Genomic DNA, 21,096 nt, shown 5'->3' on the forward strand with positions numbered 1-21,096 from the left:
ATGGCAACCTTGTTTCCATCAGGGAGGGAAGGTTACCCTTTATATCATCACCTTTCGCTCGAACCCACGGGAATGGAGCTTTCACCAGGATGGACTTTGGGTGGTAGCGAAAAACTGTGTACCAAAGAAAATAACTTTTCCGTTAACCCGTGACAAATAACAGGAGAGAAATAAAAAAAATAATATTGGGTCACCCTTCCCTTATTTGTTGAGGCCAAAAAGTCAACTGGAGAATGATGATGGCGATCATTGTACGGAACAGATTGGCAGGACGTGAGTGATGGGCAGATGGAGAAAAATACAGCATTTATATTTGATGGTAAACCTATGAAGTAATGCGGATTGATTGATATCGATAACCTATCCGATTACTTTTGGAATAATTTTGAAAAAAAAGATCACTTGGACATTGAGGGATATTTATTGATGGGCATATCATTTGGCTTATCGAGAAGCTCTGCATTGAATATTGATATGTATTCTTGGAATTGTATTCTCTGACAAGGATATCATTTCATATATTAGTGGAACAACAAAAAAGTTTGGAAACCATCTTTCTAACCACAAAATAAGAGAAAATGATTCCAAACAAATTTCATCTTACTGAATTTGAGAACAAGTTCAGATTTATTTCCGATAATTTATGCATTTAGAATGTAATTCAATTGAATCACTATATTTTGCGAAACATCGCAACGAATCGCAAATTCAATCAACACTGAGCTTACATTCCGTCGTTCGGAAATAAATAAGACTCCAGCTGATTGCAATCTATTTCGGTTCGTGTCTGACTATATCCGAATGATTTATACACATAGTCAGTCAGTATTTACACTATCTCACCCGGGCAAATCTATCGTTGCTTCTTATTTTCAGCTCACCCCAAAAGCAGACTTACTATGTGTCTTCAACTTCGATGAATTTATGGCATTTTGATCATCTTTAGCCGCACTCGGCATGGTTTATTTTTTCTCTCGGCTGTAACAATGCGGTAATGCACGGTTCTTTGTTTATGCTTTATGTATTGATGGATTATTATTGTGACTCTTTCATGTGGAAACCTTTTAACCAATTTAATATACACTTATGCACTGATTAACGAGGTGTTTAGTGGCGTAGCCAGAAATCTGGCTTAACGGGGGTTTTGGAATTAATTTTTAGAAAAAGCACAGTAGATATTTTTCACAAAATGAAACCATATATTCCAACAGTCATAATGTCACAATTCCTGCAAATCTTGATAATTACTTACTTATTACACGTTGTTTTATGCAAACCAGTGGTTAAATAATTCTGTTTCACTTTATGTGATTTTTCCCAGAGGAATTATTTATTTGTAAAGTCCAAATATTGTTAAAAGAAACTTTCTAGAACCTATATCACACTCTAGCTTCCAAACAATATCCAGTCCATCTGTACCATTACAGTGAAGACCCGTTTTTATCAGCCCCTTGGAGAATCTCAGGCTGATAAAACCAGGACATTGATCAAATCGGGACATACATTTTTCTTTCTTTATAAGAAACCGAAGCTTATATTCTTCTTTAGTCTCTAGATATAACCTCACAACCTTTCCTGATTATTTAGCTTAAACTTCCCTTAAGAGGGTCTGACAGAGCAAATAAATTTTTTTTGTGTATTTCGGATCTCTAAGATAAGAAAAATATGCTCAAGAAAGGATTTATTCGAATTCAATTTGGTTCGTCTGCTAGAGCACGTCAAACTATCAACAATCAATTTTCATATGAAGCTGATAAAATCGGGTCAAAAAGCTGATGAAACCGGGGGTAGATAAAATCGGGGGCTGATAAAATCGGGTGCTGATAAACTGAAGGATGAAGGAGTACACAGTGTATGTACCAGCTAATCGGGTTGAACCTTGTGGTGTCGTCTCCGATTCGAGTTTGAATTGCGCGGATCTGTTGACATATGAGGTTGGGTGTTTTGAAGACCCCATGCTTCAGCTAGTGAAAATACTGCAGTGCAACCGATTCAGTCGTAGCTGACGGGAAGAGGACATACGTCAACTCAGACTGTTATCAAGGGACCTTCGCCGGGTCTGCTCTACCCAATAACGTTCTCTTTGCACAGTGGTTATTTTCACCAAAATCGTGCGATCATTTAACTTCGACCAAATTGTTAAATTTGGATCAATGACGTCTTCGGAGGATTTTGTTGACGCTATAAGCGCTTTTATATGGTGTTACTATTTTAATGATTAATCTCCCTAAAAGTGAGATATGTTTACCAACTTTCTTGTAAGCGCATATATCAAAAATATGTCTTCGACAAAGTTGTAGATCAAGACTTTGCCAATAACTTTGCTGAAGACAGCAAGTATTTATCTTTAATACCTTCGACATTATGGCTGGTTGCTTCTGTATGATCTCTTTAAAGCCTTCATTAATATAACTTTTTTTTTATTGAAATCGTTTATTTGATAAGGCACGTTGCGTTAGCTTAAAGGTGCCAATTTTGTTTTGTTTTACATTTTAAATTGCTTAAAACTAGGGGATTACATATTGATTTTTTTAAAATGAAACTAATGCGATTTTATAGCTATCTTATATATCTACACAAGGGGATAATATTATTTTCGTAAGATTAGGGGGGTCATTTAGTTTTTGTGGCAATATGGTTTGACATTTTTATCAGTGAGATTATTGGAGCAAATAATGTTTAACTAAGGGGGACAATTTTTTACGACTATCTTAAAAGTAGGAATAACTAGAGGGCATGATTGAATTTTGTTAAGATTCGTAATTATAGATATTTTTGTGGTAGTAGAGTTGGGCATTTTCAACGAAATTATATAATATAATAGTTAAAACTAGAAGAGACAAGAAGAGCTAAATGCTTCGTGAAGATATTGGGTGGGGGGGGGGGGGGGGGTAGAGGTGTTACTTCTGGGTATAAGAGTCAGAGGAGGGAGGGTAGACAAAGATGGCAGGGAGAGAAAATTATTTCAGTTTCAGGCATCGTGAGATCAACGGATGGATTACAAGCTCGGGTGGCCTTCATCAGGGGAATCATGTACTGGGACGCCGGGTGGTCCTCCTCAAGATGGCAGGGGTTTTTCCAGACGATTTCGTAGTACGGCTCAGATGTGGATCGGCTACATTTCGAGTTAAGCGTGTTATTTTCGTGCCGTAGGTCCAGTGTTGGTTGGCTCATTCGATACAGATGCTTTGATACAGGTGGAAGAGGGTTCTGAGAATGATAAGGAAAATAAGAAGGGGCAGTTAGACTTGTATATTGATGGTTTTCACAAAGGTGTATATAAGGGACATATAGAGGACATCGCGGCTTGCCAGCACATCTCGAATCGGGACGTTGGTTGGTCTTCCTCAGGCCCGCAGGGTATCCATTAGCCGAGACCTGGCGGAACTGTACTCGGTGCACGCCCAGACAATGGGCTCGATGTCGTGATAACCGTCGCCACAAGCGCAGATACCACTATCCACGAGCCCAATACGCCGGAGATGTGCATCCAGCGTGTAATGGTTTGCCATGAGTCGGGACATCACATTAATATAACTTTTGAAATATCATTCTGACAAGTTCAAGATGTTCAGTAAAAAGCTTTAAATTATCAAAATCAAAAACTTTCTATGTTACAACAATGGCTTATCGCGTGTATTTTCAAAGTAATTTGACATTTTTTGAAAAATAAAGTGTTTCAAATGGTGACTGGTTATTAACGGGAAAACGGCTGAGTTTACGTCAATGGTGTTTTCGGACTACTCCTATGAGTGATATTTTTCAGCTAATTTTTTTAGTAAAAGATCTATTGTCTTTGGAAAAGTTAGGTAGATTTCTTTTACGAAGATCTTTGCTGAATACAGCAAGTCTCCATTTACCTCTTTGCCGGACTAACTATGGAGTAAACGGTGCCATTATTGGTTTGCAGCGGACCTTCAACAGAGTGTCATACGAGTTCGATCTTCACATTCCACGTAGCAGATTACAATTTGACTATATAAATATATTAAGAAATTATCATTAGGACCACACTGTGTCTGTTGATATCAATTATAAATAAATAAATAAATAAAAGTCTTTCATTTAAATGCTTATGAAGTTATAGCTCGTTACATTTGGATGACCCCCAGAAATATTTTTAAAAATATTTTTTTCTATTATCATTCCTACGGGGTTCATTTATTCTACGAAGTTATTTCTATCGTCGAAATACACAATGTATACAATCGCATTATTTTTCTTATCTCGAGTATTTTCGGAGATATTTGACATTTTTTGAAAAACAATAGTTTTCTCAAATCTTCTATAACTCTACTGGAGACAATGGGAGACAAGTGAACTCTATTTCATTTAGTGTTGAAGTAGCATCTCTAATTGCATTTAACGGGCCGGCTGCCCGTTCAAAAGTGATTGCTTTTAAAACTTTTGCGATTTTTACCAAAAATTACCCAATAACTTCTAAGTCGTAAGAGATTGACCGATGATCACGTCTGTAAAGATATGTATCTTAATAAGTTGAAGAACTTTCTTGAATATGCTGAAGCTCTATCTTCGATATTTAAGAAGTTATGTTGAATAAAAGCTTTTGAAGGGTCGTTCACAAACAACGGTTAATAACTTCGAGTTTACTATAAATAGAGATTTTTGATCTTCAGTAAAAATGTTCTCAAAAAACGATTTAATCCACCTATCAGTGAGATGAGACAATTCTTACACATATCACTGTTGTATTATTCATTAGTTTGCCGATCACACGCTAAGATTACAAGCAACTAGATGCGAGATGTGCACGAATAACGCTACGAATAAACTGAATAAATTAAATAATAATAATAATAAAACAAAGTGAAATTTAAAATAAAAAAAGTTATTCATAAAATGGATAGAATGATTACAATAAATCAAATTGATAAAATAAATAAATCAAATTAGCTCAAATTAAAATTAGACAATATTAAAAAGGTTATGAAATTAAGAGAGTAAATTAAATTGTTTCAAGATAACAAGCTGTCATACAATAACAAAAAGGACTGGCTAAACCGAATTGATTAAATGAAGAAACTGAGTAAAATATGTGAACTGGGAAAAACTAACCATTTAATAAAATTGTTAAAATAAATAATATAAATAATATGAATAAAACCATAAAAAATTGGACTAATAAAATAAATAATATCTCGACAAACATATGATTACGGCCTAAAAGCCAACTGTCAAAATCCACTTTGAATGGAAATTCCGGACAAACCGTTACACGCTAATCACAGATGTTGGTAGTAAATGAAAGAGAAAAGTTTTCTCTTTCATAAACTGTTGTGAACTGTGTTCGACTAGTAACGGTTTGTCTGGAATTTCCATTCAAAGTGGATTTTGACAGTTGGCTTTTAGGCCGTAATCATATGTTTATCGAGATATGGATAAAATTAACGCTTTCATACCTAATTATTTTCTAGCACATATAGGGTTCCAAAACCGTTTTTCTTAAAAGTGTTAGAGTAAAGAAACACGAAAAACCTGTTTTGATCAAGATAGGTGCTTCTCTAGCAGTGTTAGAAGCTGCTGAATTTTTACATACCAATCCTTAATACACATCTCCTGCAAAGTTTTCAATAGTTCGTATGGGCAGAAAAGGTAGCCGAAAGCAGTCCAAATTAATAAGATTGATCAGTTTTTGAAAATAAGAAAACGAAGATATATGCATTATATGGGGGAGGGGGAGTTTTGTATTTTGTGATGATGTGTGACGACAGGGGGGTAGGGGGTCATGTCATTCTACGTAGCTTTTTTAAAGGGGAATAACTAACATCGTTTTTCATTTTTTTTAAATTTTACGGGACAAGGGGGAGGGGGAGAATTATCGTCAAGCTACATAATTATCAGGGGGGGGGGGGGGGGTATTTAGAGGTTTGTGTCGAAATGCTACGATGGGGGAGGGGGTGTTAAAAATCACTCAAAAGATGCTACGTCATTTATGGATCGTCCCAAATATAATTTTTCAAGTTATACTGCCCATAAACGCATAGGATCTGATGATTAAACTATATAGTTGAATTATATTTTGGTTGTTTTCATGTAGCTTTCAAATGGTTTACAATATCGCCTTGATGTTAGTGGGAAAGTTATAGGAAATGTTATGGGCCTTACGAAAAACTAATTGTTGATGGAGAAATGCGAATAACTTCTGAAAAGGTCGTAATGAAACAAAATAATTGTGTTGTTAAAACAAAATTTAAAATATCTCGAGAACTAATACATTTCAGAAAACTTTTGTTATAAGCATTTTGATTTGAAATGGCGTTTAGAATCATATTCAAAAATTAAATTCTACTTTTGACTGCAAATAGTATGAATTATAAAAATTAGTCAAAAGTTGTTGTTAGGAAAACTTTTTTTATTAAAAGCTTCTCCATGATCTAAATACACCGAAAACAGCTTATTTTATGTCTTTGAAACGATAAACATTAGACTTTTGACAATTTATGATGGGGTAACGCGAACAACTTTTAAAAAGGACATAATTACATGATTCAATTGTTTTTGTTGGAGTAAAATTCCAAATATCTCGAAAACTATCGCATTTTGAAAGACATTTGTTAAGTGCATTTTGATATAAAATGATACTTAGAATTATATTCTGTAATAAAATTACAGTTGTGTATGTCAATCAGTATGAAATTTAAAAACATGTATAAAGTTATTGTTAGAAAAACTTTTTTGCTGATAATTTCTGCATCATGAAATTACATTAAAATTGTTTCATTTCTCTTTAGGTTTTTGTTGACATAGTATAAAAAATAGAAGAAATGTTTTTTTTGCAATTTGAATTTGCATCATAAATTTTTATTTTTGTGAAAGATGACAAAAATTTTTTCAGTGTATATTTTTTCGTGCAGAAGTATTCATCACCTGTAACTCGTTCTCAGATTTACTGTATATAATAGTGTAATCTACAAAAAAAAATTCAAATTATTGCAAGTAGAAACGTCTACGCCCTGTTAAAAAATTGCGCTTGAGTCAAAATAATCTTATTTACTGTGGAAAATGTTTAGTCTTCCATGCCGGTTAAACCTGTAAAGTTTCATCGGAATCTAAGATGGTCGATCACGATTTTCGAGACTTTCGGACGGATCTTCGTGGAATTCCTACCGCATCTATTTCGACAGATCTATTGAGACGCTAAGACTTTTCATAATATTGAATTCTTTTTTAAATATCGTGTTTCGCCGGAATAAAAAAAAAGAAGGAATAAGAAAATTGCTCTCATACCGTCTGATTCTATTAAACATAAGCAACATTCCGGAGTTGAAGTTGCTTTTTACAAATCAGGCAGTTCCAAATTAATTCCACAACAGATAAATCAATCAAATTCTCGGCAGCCGGCTGCTCAGAGCAATAAACACATGATAACACTTATGAGAGTGGCATAGATCGTATCACTTATCAAGGTGAATCCAGGTTTACGTAACTCTTTACCCCATCCTACTAACAAAAACTCCTTCCCGTGGCAAACGTGGAGATAACATAACAACGTTTGCTACACTAACATCCCTTTCCTTCCCCGAAGACTGTAGGGACGTGACCAGCGCCGTTATTGACATTTGAACGTATAGAACTCTCGAAACGTGTACGTTGAGGATGGACAGCTACTCCCAGGCCCCATTCGTTGATTCACTGTGCAATTTTGCTTGTTCTGGTCAATCACGGAGTAGCAACTACGAATTGTACGGTCATCATTCTCATACTCATTTACAATGTAGAAAAATGGAAGTTTGTACCGTCAAGCTAACGCACCTAAGCCTATCAAATAAACGAACTGATTAAAAAAAGTGTATGCAGATACATGCTACCTAGGCATTTTATTAATTCAATTACAAATTGATATCTGTGCTGTGACAGCACAGACTACAGAACTGTTACGGCATTGCACAATCTTGAACAAAAAGGTGCAAAATAAAGAATGTGCAATATCGATCTTCACACTGAGGAAGCCTTCGACAATATGGTTCTTTAAGGGTACGCGGGTATTGCCTTTTCTGGTATAGATTATTACTGTAAGTTAAAATATCAGTCCTTTTTTATATTCAAGTTGTGAACTATCGAAAAAAGAACGTTGTTGAATACTCCGTGTGTTCAGAGTATCGAAATATATTCTATATGTGAAAGGAAACCATTAAAACAAGTTATTCTCATATTTGATAAATCTCTTCTGCTGCTTATAAACAATAAAATTCACATTCTAAATAGGGCAGGAGTTTCTAAAGCTTACAATAAAAAGTTATATTGCAGAGAACTGACTTGGCTTCTGGCTATATTGAAGAAAAATTGAAATGACATCTGTTATACTACCTTTGTCTCGGAACATTCAATGATTTATCAAACATACATTAAATTTAGACATTTTCGTAAAATCAACGATTTTCATCAAACCCCCACCCTCGTCGCCAAACCAAATTTCTGACTGTGCCACTGATTATAGAATACTCGTAACGACACCCACTATACATGCTATACCTATTCTGCCTTCGAATCGAGTACGCGTGCTGCTGAATCAAAGGGGCTAGAGCGTTCTACCGTCGAATAAATTACTGAAATTCAGTGTTACCGGTATGTCACAGCGTCGCTAGGAGGCGCGACTATAACCATGAGGACCACTAGAGGCTGCCCTCAAGGAGGAGTGCTGTCACCTCTTCTGTGATCCCTGGTACGGGAAGTACTTCTGAATGAACTGAGAGGTCTGGGATTGGAAGTAACGGGTTACAAAGACGACTTTGCTATCTCTGTTAGTGGCAAGAATGAATCTACGATCTAGGACCGTGCATAAGCTGCTCTAAACGTGACGGTGTACAAGAATCTTAGCATAAATCCATTTAAAAGGAAAGTCAAACTGGAACCACTTATTCTTAATGGAGCTACTCACTAATTCGCTACGGAAGTGTGAACTTCTTAGAGTAATAATGGATAGTAAATTGCTGTGAAATCTGCATATAAGAAAACTATGAGAAAAACCTTAAAATTCATAATAATTTGCCGAAACCTCTTTGGGAAAAAATTGGACAAGAAACCAAAAATGACACACTGCCTTTACACTTCAGTTTCAATGATGTGGTGGCCCGGAGTGCAAAGCAAAAAGGCTTGTCTGAAACATAAAACGTTCAATGAGTGGTTTATCTACCCATCACAGTGGCAATTAAATTGGCCCCAACGATTACCTTGGCAGCAATGGTAAACCTAGCACCATTACATCTCCGTATTTAAAGAGAGGCAGCACGTGGTGACTTAGGGATACGGAATCTCTATCGGTACTCACCGGTGGGATTTATAAAGCACTTTAAAATTCTGAACATTGTTTCGGAACTGTTGCACGTAAATACATTTACAGACAGCATGCCGATTCGAGGTTGTAATTCCTAGCTGAACTGAATGGACGAACAAGGGACACCCGGTTCGGGAAGGTGCACTAGAATATCATACTGATGGCTAAAAAGAGACGGGTGTGGGAGCAAGCGGCTGTGATCTTTACTATAGGTTCTTCAAGGCTATAGGTTCTGTGTCGTCAGTCTTTCCAAGTGAAGGTATATGCAATTGAGACTTTAGCCAGAAAATGGCTGCTTAGAAGCAACCTAAGGGGCAAGGTGTTGGTCATTTGGTTAGATAACCAGGTTGAGTTCAGAGTTGTGTGTTTATGTAACTTCGAGCCCAAACTCGTCTAAGACTGTCGGTAAATTCTGATGGATTCAGCAAGCAAATGAAGGAAAGTAGGAGGAAACTAGTTGACTGATGAACTGGCCAATAGGTGAGCTGCGTTTTCTTTTATAGGCTCTGAGCCTTGTTTTGAATTTGAACCAGAATGAGTTCTATGACCTTTGGAAAAGAACTGCTAGATTTTGAAGAGATTGGAGAAACTTTTCATATTAACATATTAAGGTTTTTAGCCACCTTAACGTGACGGACGCTTAAGCAATTTCCATCGTTTCATCCGTCCTGTACCGTATGCTTAACGGTAACAGTAACAGTGTGATAACACAAGTAGCACGAGTTGTATAGTCAGATATAAGACATGCGTCAATAGCATTATTCGTTGGTATAAATGCACGAGGCATTCCACGTGGATTTGCCTGTTTGGATGTTTTGGATTAGTAAGAAGGACAGGTTTAGTAATTGTTTAACTTTGAGGTTATGTGATTGCCTGAGTAATCTTTGAAGTACTACACGTTATTTTGTTCTCAACCTACGTTTCGGTCCGCTTGAGATCATTTTCAAGGTCTCGCTAGTTTGTGTTGTTTAGTATCTTGTTGTGCAAAAAGAAAGCGATTGTCATTTGTTTGTTCCGATTTAGCTGATTTGATCATGCCAATATCAGTTTCCGAATAGAAACGTTCGTCTGATTCAATCTCTGAAATCTCTGGATAAACAAATCGCAACCCAGCTGATGAAGTTGTACACTGTTCACGGGTGATCTATTCTGGTCTCACATCTTGATTTGGTACGAGTTTTATTGCATTAATAATCGTTTGAACCCTTATCGATGTCAAATATTTTGCCTTTTAGCACCCACAAATTCTTGCCTGGACGCTTTTGATGATACGTTATACCATATTTGAAAAAAATTCTAGAAAGATGTGCGGTTATTTTCATAATTGGGTTTGATGAGATCGATAAAGGTCATTTCCATCAATGAAATTGCTTAACAACTGTCATAAAAATAAAACAATTTAATTTCTTTCGCTCTGCATAACTACTCACGGCATCGTTGAAGAATCTTCCAATCCCGCCGGAGAAAAGATGACCCGCCACCAACACAATGTTTTGAACAATTATGTGCCAAGCTGTTAAAAGCTTTTAATGTGAATGATTGTGCTTTCCACCGAAACGAGCTGTATTGTATAGCAAGGGTATTCGCCGATGGAAAATCATACTGCTTGTGCCATGCCATTCCTGATGGCAAGAGAAACGAGACTTAATTACCGAGTAATAGTCGAATACCTTCCATTATCGAGCGCTATCATCATTCTAATTAAGAGAAGGGATAATGATTTCAGCTCACAGAATTCATTTTGCGTTGCTGTGATTGTTACTTTAATTTGCAGAATAGAATGGGTCTTTAATTCATAGCTGCTTAACTTATTTTTTATGCGTAGCATAAATTGAGTAAAGCGGTTGGAAAAAATAGAAATAGAAATAGTCAACCATAACTTTACACCGACACACCCACTCCAGTGTGATTAATCGTATTCACCAAAAATACATGCACAAGATTCATTAATTGATCAATAAAGTTGGATTTTATGTTTCGAATTAATTTCATCAGTAACTGGCACTGTCTTGACAATTATGCACAAAAGCTTTGATTAGCTAGTGACGAAGCGAGCATCTGTGCTTACTTTCCAAGACGTCACTCCGAACCAGTCAGTTGTTTAAGCATTCACACAAGACGTATGAGTTTTTTTTTAACTCAGTGTCTAACTGGTTGTCAAGACAGTACCAGTTACTGATGAAATGAATTCGATACGCAAAATTCAACTTTGCTTATTTTTGTATAGTACTATGCCCTACATGTACAAGTAAGGAGAGTCAGTACAAAAGAGATGATTTCTTGTTTCGGTAACTAATAGAGTATTAGGTTTTATACATTAAGTTGGGTAGACACGGAATAATTACTGTTATTGCAAAAATTGGAAAAAATAAAAATCAATATAAATAATATGAGAACGATTGCCACACAAACGGAGTCTCTTGTAAGTTCACAGGTTTGGATCTCCTGATACGATATCTATCGTCTAACGAAATTTGTGCTCTTATTTGTTTTATTAAATGATAAACCACTTGGAGCTGCAGGCAAGGACATTCCGCGCGGCCGGATACAAAGATAAACGGTAATAATGTGGCCATTATTGTAGTTTATTGCAACCGCTTCTTCCGGATTCTTCCTGACAAAATGGGCAATTTGAAACACATAAGCAAAATTAATTTCCTATTTAATACCCCAACCTCTAAAAAACACACATTCGTTTCTCACGTAAGAGTTGAAGAGTAAGGAAATTAACGACACAAATTAAAGTTGTCAAATTAAATTACTATTTCGCCATAATTTAAAGAATTTAAAAATCACGCTCTATAACCAACCAGGTAGGATGGAGATGTGCCTTTGATATCCTCGAATGTGTGTTTTCGGTTTATCTCCGGGTGCAACAAGGGGTTATTAAAAATTGAACAAAGGATCCTTTTTCAGCTGCAACCGGAACCAGGAAAAGGAGAAACAGTCTCGTAGGATAGAAAAAGCACTCGTTCAGCTAGTGGTTCCTGAGGGGAGCATGTACTCGGTTGAAGACACTTCAAAGCTTCGGTAAATAAAGATGGAGTTCAGTTGCACAGCGAGTAGAAGATAACGTTCGTTTTTAGTTAGAACCTGTCAATTGAATTAAATTTTAGGGATAAGTCAAGTATTTTAAATCGAATCGTTTTGAATAATTTCGAAACTTAATTTTTCAATTTTAATTGGATTTAAACAGATCTAGTATTATTCCCATTAGGCAAACCCATACTAGATTAGAAAGTTACAACCAACCTCTCGAAAGCCGGTTGCAAAGATCGATAATGACGTTCCTGAGTTCGCTCGAACGAGTACCAACTATATTTTTGCTCCACCGAGAGTGTATTACAAATTCATATGTAGCACAAGAAGCTGAGACACTTTCTGTCACATCTGTCCCCGGCTACACGAAATCACTTTTCAGTAAGGAAAGGACAGACAGCTAGGAGCGTGACTACACACATGCATACATACACACACTCACACGTCACTACTCGGTGAAAAGTGGAAAGCTCTCCAGTTCTATTCTGGACCGCACTCTAGGTAAAATTCAAAGCTAGTCAACGGTTGTCCTAGTTGTCGGATGGGTTGGCAGGTGCTGGGCCGAGGGTGGGAATAATAGATTTAGATTCAGGAGACAAAATTTTAAGTTGTATTCCGTGTTGTGAATTATAGAGCTATACTAGTTTGATTGCAACCTTTCAACTGTTTCTTGCTAACGACAAGGGAAGTAGCTAGGGATTCATCGTATATGAGGAAAAATGATGACGAACGGTTGTAGGAATGTAGCTACTATTTTGATGTACGAGCTGTATATTTTTAATGCGGCGATATATCCTGCAATTTTCTGATAGTTCTAAAATATGTAAATTATTCTAAAATCTGAAATCTTCTAAAAATTTCTAAAAACTTCCAAAATCTTCCAAAAACTTAAGGACTCTTCTAAGTTCTTCTTATATTCTCTGGAACTCTGAAATCTTCTAAAATTTTCAGATATTTTCTATAGTGTTGTTCTGAAATATTCTTAATGATACCTAAAGCTTCCGATGTTTTTCTAAATCTTTTGAAATATGTAAAATTTTCTGATATTTGTTGAGGACTGAAGCCTTCGAAAGTTTTTTGAAACTTTTTGCAATCTCCTGAAATCTGAAATCTTTTGAAATCTTCCAAATTCTTTCGAAATTATGTGACGTGTCCTGGATTTTGCTGGAATCTTCTGAAATTATCTAAACCCTGCTGAAACTTTCTGAAATTTCAGATATCTTATAAAATTTTCGATACCATTCTTAACTAATCTGAATTTTTGAATCACCTGATATCTTTTAAAGGCACTGATACTCTTTTGATATCTTCTGACATTTTTTCTGAAATCTACTGAAAACCTCTAAGAATTTCTGACATCTTCCTAAATCTTCTGAATTTTGACGATATTCTCTAAAACCTTTTACATTCTTTTTAATTATTCTGAAATCTTCTCGATTTTTATGAACTCTATTGAAATCTTCCTCTAAATTCTTCTGAAATCTTCTGATATAAAAAAGCCATGGGTGCGTTTTGACTTCGTCTCATCTGAAACCGACACTAACCTTGCGCCGGTTTGGCGCTAAATCCCTAAATAGGAAACACACTGACTTTACTAAGTTAGGATCTGTGCCCTTCACGTACAAAGAGTGGTTTCACAAAAAATTTTCGCCCTAGGGAGAAATTTTGGTGCTCACTAAATTTTTTTTCTTAGAGGGAAATATTGCATAGTTCTGATGTTAAATGAATATTTTTAAACTCCTCTGAAATCCTTTAAATTTTTCCAAAACTTTCAGAAATGTCCTGAAAACATCAAAAATTTTGTGAATTCCTCTGAAATTTTCTGAAATTTCTGATATCTCTTGATATCGTTGATACTATTCTGAAATAATCTGAAATCTTCTCAATTCATTTGGAGTCTTCTGATATCTTCTGAATTTTTTTCTCTGGAATCTATTGAAAATTTCTAATAATTTCTGAAATCTTCCTAAATTTTTTGAAATTTTCTTTTCTCAATTCTTCTAAGCTAATCTGAAATCAGGCGAAATCTTCTGAGTTTTTCTGAATCTTCTGAAATGTTTTGCAACGCTCTGAAATTTTCTAATATTAGCTAAGAACTGAAATCTTTTTAAAGCTTCCTCAATACTGCACAATTTTCTGAAGTCTTCTGGAATCTCCTAGAAATTTTCAGAAATGTTTTAAGATCTTCTGAAATTTTTGTATCTTCTGTAATCGTATGAAATCTTTTCAATTCTTCTGAAATTATCTGGAATAAACTAAAAAACTGAAAAGTTTTTTTGAAATCTTTCGAAGTTTTCTGAAATTTTGTGATAAAAACTGAAATCTTCTAAAATCATTTGACGTCTTCTGGAATCTATTCAGATTTTGCAGAATCTGGTGCAATCTTCTGATTTTTTTCTGATATCTTCTGAAATCTGAAATCGTTTGAAATCTTCTAAATTCTTCTGAAATTATCTAGCATGTTCTAATTTTTTCTGGAATCTTATAAAAACATCAGGAATACTATGAAATTTCCTGAAACATTCTAAAATTGCAGAAAATCCTTAGTTTTCTATATTTTTCTGAATTAATTTGATATCTTCAAAATTCATCTGATGTTTCTTGATATCACCTGAAATCTTCCGAAATCTCTTCTGATTTTGTTATCCGAAATATTCTTTATTCTTTGAAATTTTTTGATATCCTCTGAAATTTTCTAGACTTACTTGAACTATTCAAAAATCTTCTCGTCTGTTCTGAAGTCATCCTGAAAACTTTGGAACAATTCTGAGCGCTATTGGTTTTTTTCTGCCATTTTCGTTTATCTTCCAAAGGCTTCCATAATATTTTGAAACCTTCCGTTATCTGAAATTGTCTGATATCCCCTGAAATCTTTTACACTTTTTTAAAATAATCTTAAATCTTCCTGATTCTTCTAAACTCTTTTGAAGTCATCTGAAATCTTCTAAAATCTTCCGAAATTTTCTGAATCACGGGGCCACTGGTAGGTTGACGGGACTAACATCATCCTCCGGATGAAGAGGTGCGACATCCGGCGGCAGAACTCAAGTATGAATCTATTGAGCTTCGGCTTCCTTGGCATAAGCGGCCACAAAAACAGGTGTCTCTTCTTGATTTCTTGTATCGTCTACATTTTTTTGGTTGTTGCTATGTCCTATTCTAGAACCATTGAATGAAAATACGATATGCTGATCTTATTTCTGTGATGTACGGCTTCATCATATTCATCGAAATAATCTATTTAACTATAGGAATACATGATATGGTGAAACTGGATGAAGATGACTTCCGTAAGCTGTAGCTACATTTTCACCGCCAGTGAATGTTCCACCTCGCAAATAGTTGGTTTTACACGAACATAAGCAATTCATTATTTTTTTGGTTTTTGACGTAAGTGCCAATACCATATTTAAGAGTTTTTGGTGGTATCCAACAAGGAAAACAGATCAAAATTATAAGTTAAGCGAAAGCGAACGATTCGAACCTGCAACCTTTGGGACTCCGGCCCAATGCACAAACCCTTTTGCTATACCTGGAGTATGATAATGTCCAAGAAAGAATACATGAATATCGCATTGGCGATAGTGATCGTACCCTCCCTCAAAAGCGAGATCACACATAACAGCAGCTGCTAGCCAACGCATTTGATCTATTTAATGTCCCCGTCAATACTAAGATCCGGGTTTTTATTGTCGTCTGGTATCCCTGCTGGATTGGAAATAAACCGAGGTTACAACTGAAAAGGTATCAATTGTATTCACGACAAGATATAATTTTGATAGTTTTAGCGGCATTCAATTAGCAAGGGACCGGAAAACATGAAGTATTTTAATATTTAGAGCCAGAAAAAGGCGAAGAAAAAAAGTTCAGCGAAACGTGGAATAAGGTCATATGAGCAAGCGTATAGTTTCCCGATGACTTATCACTTTGTCTTCTACCACAGGATTCAGGATGTTTTTCATTTTTTCAAATGCAGATCATCTGTGTTTGCGGCTTGTTTAGACATGCGAAAAGTGACTTAGTATCTTATCCTGCCGGAACCGACTAAGTTCATGTTGCAGCTTCGGCGTCAGGTGTGATCACTCCGCCAGGTTGCTAATAAGTCAACAGAATGCTTCACAGGTGAAGAAAGTTTTCATGTAAATGGCGAACAAAATGCGATTTTTCCCATGCTTGCAAGCAATGAAATTGTTCCGTCCATTCTCGAGTGCGCATAAAGAGAATCTACTGAATTATTCCAATAGTGATGAGAAACAAGTGATTAACAAGGAAATGAAAACTTTCATAACTGCCCGCAAAGTGCAATTAAAGTGTTGGAGTGTAACCGTTTATCACCAACTGCACTTTCCGAACAACCCAAGTTTATTCGGAAAATTAAGACTGATCCTGAAATCTTTAATAACTGAATACCAACCGCTATATTGTTGAAGTATACGTCTCCGAAAATGTTACCGAAAAAAACCCCAACCGAAGCCCCAAACAACAAACAGCGGTCAAAGTCCGACCCCACCTGCTCTACGACCAGGTACCGAGGAAGTTCAATTGACTTGTCTTGATCAACGATGGATCAGATGCGAAGGCTCATCCTGGAGCTCAAAGTTTCCTGGTCGATTCGCCGCAGGAACAGATTCCTTGGCAAACCACAATTTTTTATCATGAAAACAAACTTGAATCGACCAGGAAACTTGCCGCAATTCATGTTTGTTTTCACGATAAAAAATTGTGGTTTGGCAAGGAATCTGTTCCTGTGGCGAGAAAATCATCCTGTTCTCTTGCTTCTCAAATTGATTTGGTGGAAAAGGTGTTATTTAATGATTTACATGCCTGTCAAATTAAATCTTCTTACCGTTCTTTTCAACACCATATGGAAGTACATATGGTTTGAAATTTGTTGCCAATTTGTTTCGTTGGTGGTATTTTCAATAACTACATGATTACCCAGTATTTGAATATTTAGCTTTCCTTTTGATATCTCCCAACGCCTTTGGTTTTCTTTGTTCGTCAGGTATTCGGATAGATTTATATATCTTTGAAGATAATCTAAATTTTTGAAAATATCCTATTCTAAGCATGTGCGGGAAAAAGTGGCACCCCACAACTTTAAATTCGAATAATATTTCAACTATAAAACTCGATCAATTTGTTGTTCAGTTGCACCTGTGTCTACGAAGAACTTTATCTTGACTCCACCTACGTCAACCGCACTTGATTGTTTTCCTTCTAGGTAGAACAAATCATGAATTTCGATCTTCTCGATTATTTTCTTGTTTCCTGGTTGTGTGTCGGTTTTGGCTCAACTCCAAGTATGTCTTTATCGAGTTGTTTTGATGATCTGTTCCGATCAGTCTTACAACATCTTATGAAATACCCGAGTTTTCATATAACCGGCATGACACAGAGTGTGAGTAATTCCCCAAATGGTTTCCCGAACACCCTTCTGTAGGATTATGAGGATCTGTTCTGCATATCGCTTGTATCTAGAAATTACTTGAGAGTCCTCCCAGGATTTTTTGTGCTTTGGTCAACAAAAATCGAAAAAAAAAATCATTTTGAAGGCCCTCTTAGGTCACTCCATATATAAATGGCCTTGACTAACTACATCAATATTCGTTGCCAAGATCATAAGGATCAGTCTACTTTCTACTTCTGCCCAAGTCAGAAGTAAAATCGAACCAAATGAACAACAACTACCAACCTCTCGATCTAGTGTGCATTGTCTCGAGAACAAAGGAAACTTTTAATTTATTCTTACCATCATCAGTAAAGTTGACGAAAAATCTCTGCTTCGACCCAACACAGCGGACGTTGACTTTAAATTCTGTTCAATAAGATTGAATTTTCGTGAAGTGGAATACCTGCTGAAGGTGAAGATGCAACTAAAGTTCAAGGAGGTTATGTATCTACAGTATCATCATCTTCGCAATGTAGTGCTCATATCATTCAACACGTTAGCACAGCCGAACGTTTCGTTTTGCAGAACAACTTGAAGCACATGGCTGAAAGTGATAAAGTTGGAATTAAGATTCCCGTGTATATAGAAAAAGACTATGTAGATGTAAAATTACATGACCTATCATCACGTACCCCTCCTGATCTAATCGCAAAATACATGTCGCAATACGGAGAAGTAGAATCCGTTACACGTGATACGTGGAGAAATTTCTTCCCGGGTACACCTATCGGAGTTCTTGTGGTGAGGATGCGGATCGAAAGACCTATCCCCTCCCACTTGACTATAAAACTTAAAACCCACGAAGCTACTATTTATCAAACTACGTTATGCACCCATGAGAGGCAAACTCCTACGTGCAAGTATTGTAATCAGACAGCACACCACGGACAACCTTGCGCGGAAGATACAGAGGAGAATGTATCGCTACCGATTGCCAACGAGTCCACGGAAAACCAACCCAAAAAAGAATTTTCAATACCAATACCTGAACCATAAACGGTTGGCAAATTTGTAGCAGCTGTTCATTCCATATTGACAACTTCCAAAGCAGCATCCAGCACCCCTGAAACAACTGTAAGTAACATCGGTGATGAAGATAATAAGAATGACGACGGATTTACATTGGTCACCCGTAAGTGCAAGAAGCAGGAAAGAACATCTGGCCGCGAGCACCAAGGCACTTTTAACGATGATAACCTTGATGTGGAGGACAGGAGAGAATTAAACGGTCTCCATGACGCAGTAGGCGAACCGCGAAAGAGGGTCTCCGCTCGCAATAAAAAGTTGCGCGCACGAGATCCAACGGACAAACAATAATATTTGTTTTTATTTTTATTTTTTACATATTGTAAACACATAAAAGATCCACGGCTCCGTTAAGCTACTGCTATGAGCCGTGTCAAATAAACGAAATAAAAAAAGGATCATAAGGATCTGTTCTGCACATTGCTTGTGTCTAGAAATTACGCGAGTATCCCATCCTCGTCGCCAATGTTATATTCCAGACCCAAGACGCCAGATAGGACCGAAAGTGACTCACTGAATGATTTTTTTATTTCGATTATAGAGGTTTTAACCTTAAGGTCATTCGCATCTTCGGGGTCGAAAAATCTCTTATTTCTTATTTCTTACCCTATGTGCAGAGTAGGGACTCGAACCCAGGTGCGCTGCGTACAAGTCAATCGATTTACCAACTTCGCTACGCCCACCCCTTCACTGAATGATGATTTATTAGCAATCCATTTCTTAGCCTACTTGATCATATCTGTAGACACTACAAAAACAAACTACTCTACGCACCCATGAGGGACAAACTCCTACGTGTAAGTATTGTAATCCGACTGCACATCATGGACAACCGCGGAAGATGCATAGAGAAATGCATCTCAACCGATCGTTAGCTCATCTACGGCAAACCAATCCAAAACAGAAATTTCAATACCAATACCTGAACCACAAACAGTGGCCAAATTTTGGGGCAGCTGTTCAGACCATAACGACAACCGTAAAAATAGCGTCCAGTACCCGACAATCAAATGTAAGCAACATCGGCAATAAAGGTAATAACTATTACGACAGATTTACGCTGGTCAACAATAAGTGCAAGCGGGGAAGAACATCTGATCGCGAAACAATATGTAAACATATTGTAAACAAATAAAAGATCCACGGGTCCGTTAAGCTACCGCTATGAGCCGTGTCAAACAAAAGGAATTAAAAAAACTTATTCAAAACAATTTACCTTGAGAATCGAAAATTTCGATTCAACGGAAATTTACTAAATAAAAGTCTTGAAATATAAAATTTTCTCGAGCACATTTCTTGAAAACAAAAATCTTTCTTGGGAACGAACTGAACTGCTTTACATAATACCAAACATTGCCAGTGGTTTAGGGCTTTCTACTAAATCGTCGTGAAGAAAAAGGTCCACACAAACGTTGCTTTTAAACTATGAAGCCACTTTTCGATGTTTTTAAATATTTTCTTTTAGTTTTTGTTTATAAAGGTTTTAACCTTAGGGTTATTCACTACTTTTCGGATTGGAAAAATCTCTAATCCTATGTAAGGGGTCGGGAATCGAAACCAAGTGAGCAGCGTCCATGGCAATCGATTTACCAACTACGCTCTGCCCGGTCCATTTTTTAAAAAAATAACCATCTCGGGTTATTAAGAACTCCAAGCTTTGGGTAGTTCCCATTTGTATTCGGCTTCCAACAGTTTTTTTGGGTAACCGGGCCCTTTGGGTCCTATTGAAGACTACGTCCTTGCACCTAAAATCCGTCGGGTATGTTTCTATTACTTTTGGGTAAGATTCTATTGTCTTTTTGGTAACAGACCAGGTAATTGCGCATTGCAGTATTAAACTCATATTACCGTAAAGGTAGTAAATGGTGGAATGACGTATTTCGATAGCTGTACATTTATGTGCATCACACAACCACACTTTTTCAGTATGTGTCAACCTCGGCTCTGTTTGTATGTAGGATAATTCGGTCGATTTCTATGATAGTATCAGTATCGAGTCAAGTCAACTGGTATTCTGGCGGATTTTAGCCCGAATTCAGGCTGGTATCTGATCAAGTATTGGCAGAAAACATCCGGAATTACGGTTTTTTTTTACTGGGCAGGTTGGATAGAGAAGTAAAAATTTTAGATAATTTACGGATCCGGCCTAGTCTTCGGATCTGGACCAGTTTCCTCCAAATCCGAAAATCCCGGATCCGGATTAGTTCCAGGAATCGGACCAGTTTCCAGATCCGGGCAAGTTCCCGGTTCAAAACCAGTTCCCCGAGCAAATACTCATGGGTTC

General features: G+C 36.6%; 1 protein-coding gene across 3 annotated transcripts in view; it reads left to right on the forward strand.

Moving 5' to 3' along the window:
- LOC131682539 (transient receptor potential-gamma protein) overlaps positions 1-21,096 on the forward strand; it is a 526,333-nt gene that overhangs the window by 43,037 nt on the left and 462,200 nt on the right. The gene's annotated exons all lie outside the window — the stretch shown is intronic.

Source organism: Topomyia yanbarensis, chromosome 2 (assembly GCF_030247195.1).
Source record: "Topomyia yanbarensis strain Yona2022 chromosome 2, ASM3024719v1, whole genome shotgun sequence".
Classification (NCBI taxonomy): Eukaryota; Metazoa; Arthropoda; class Insecta; order Diptera; family Culicidae; genus Topomyia; species Topomyia yanbarensis.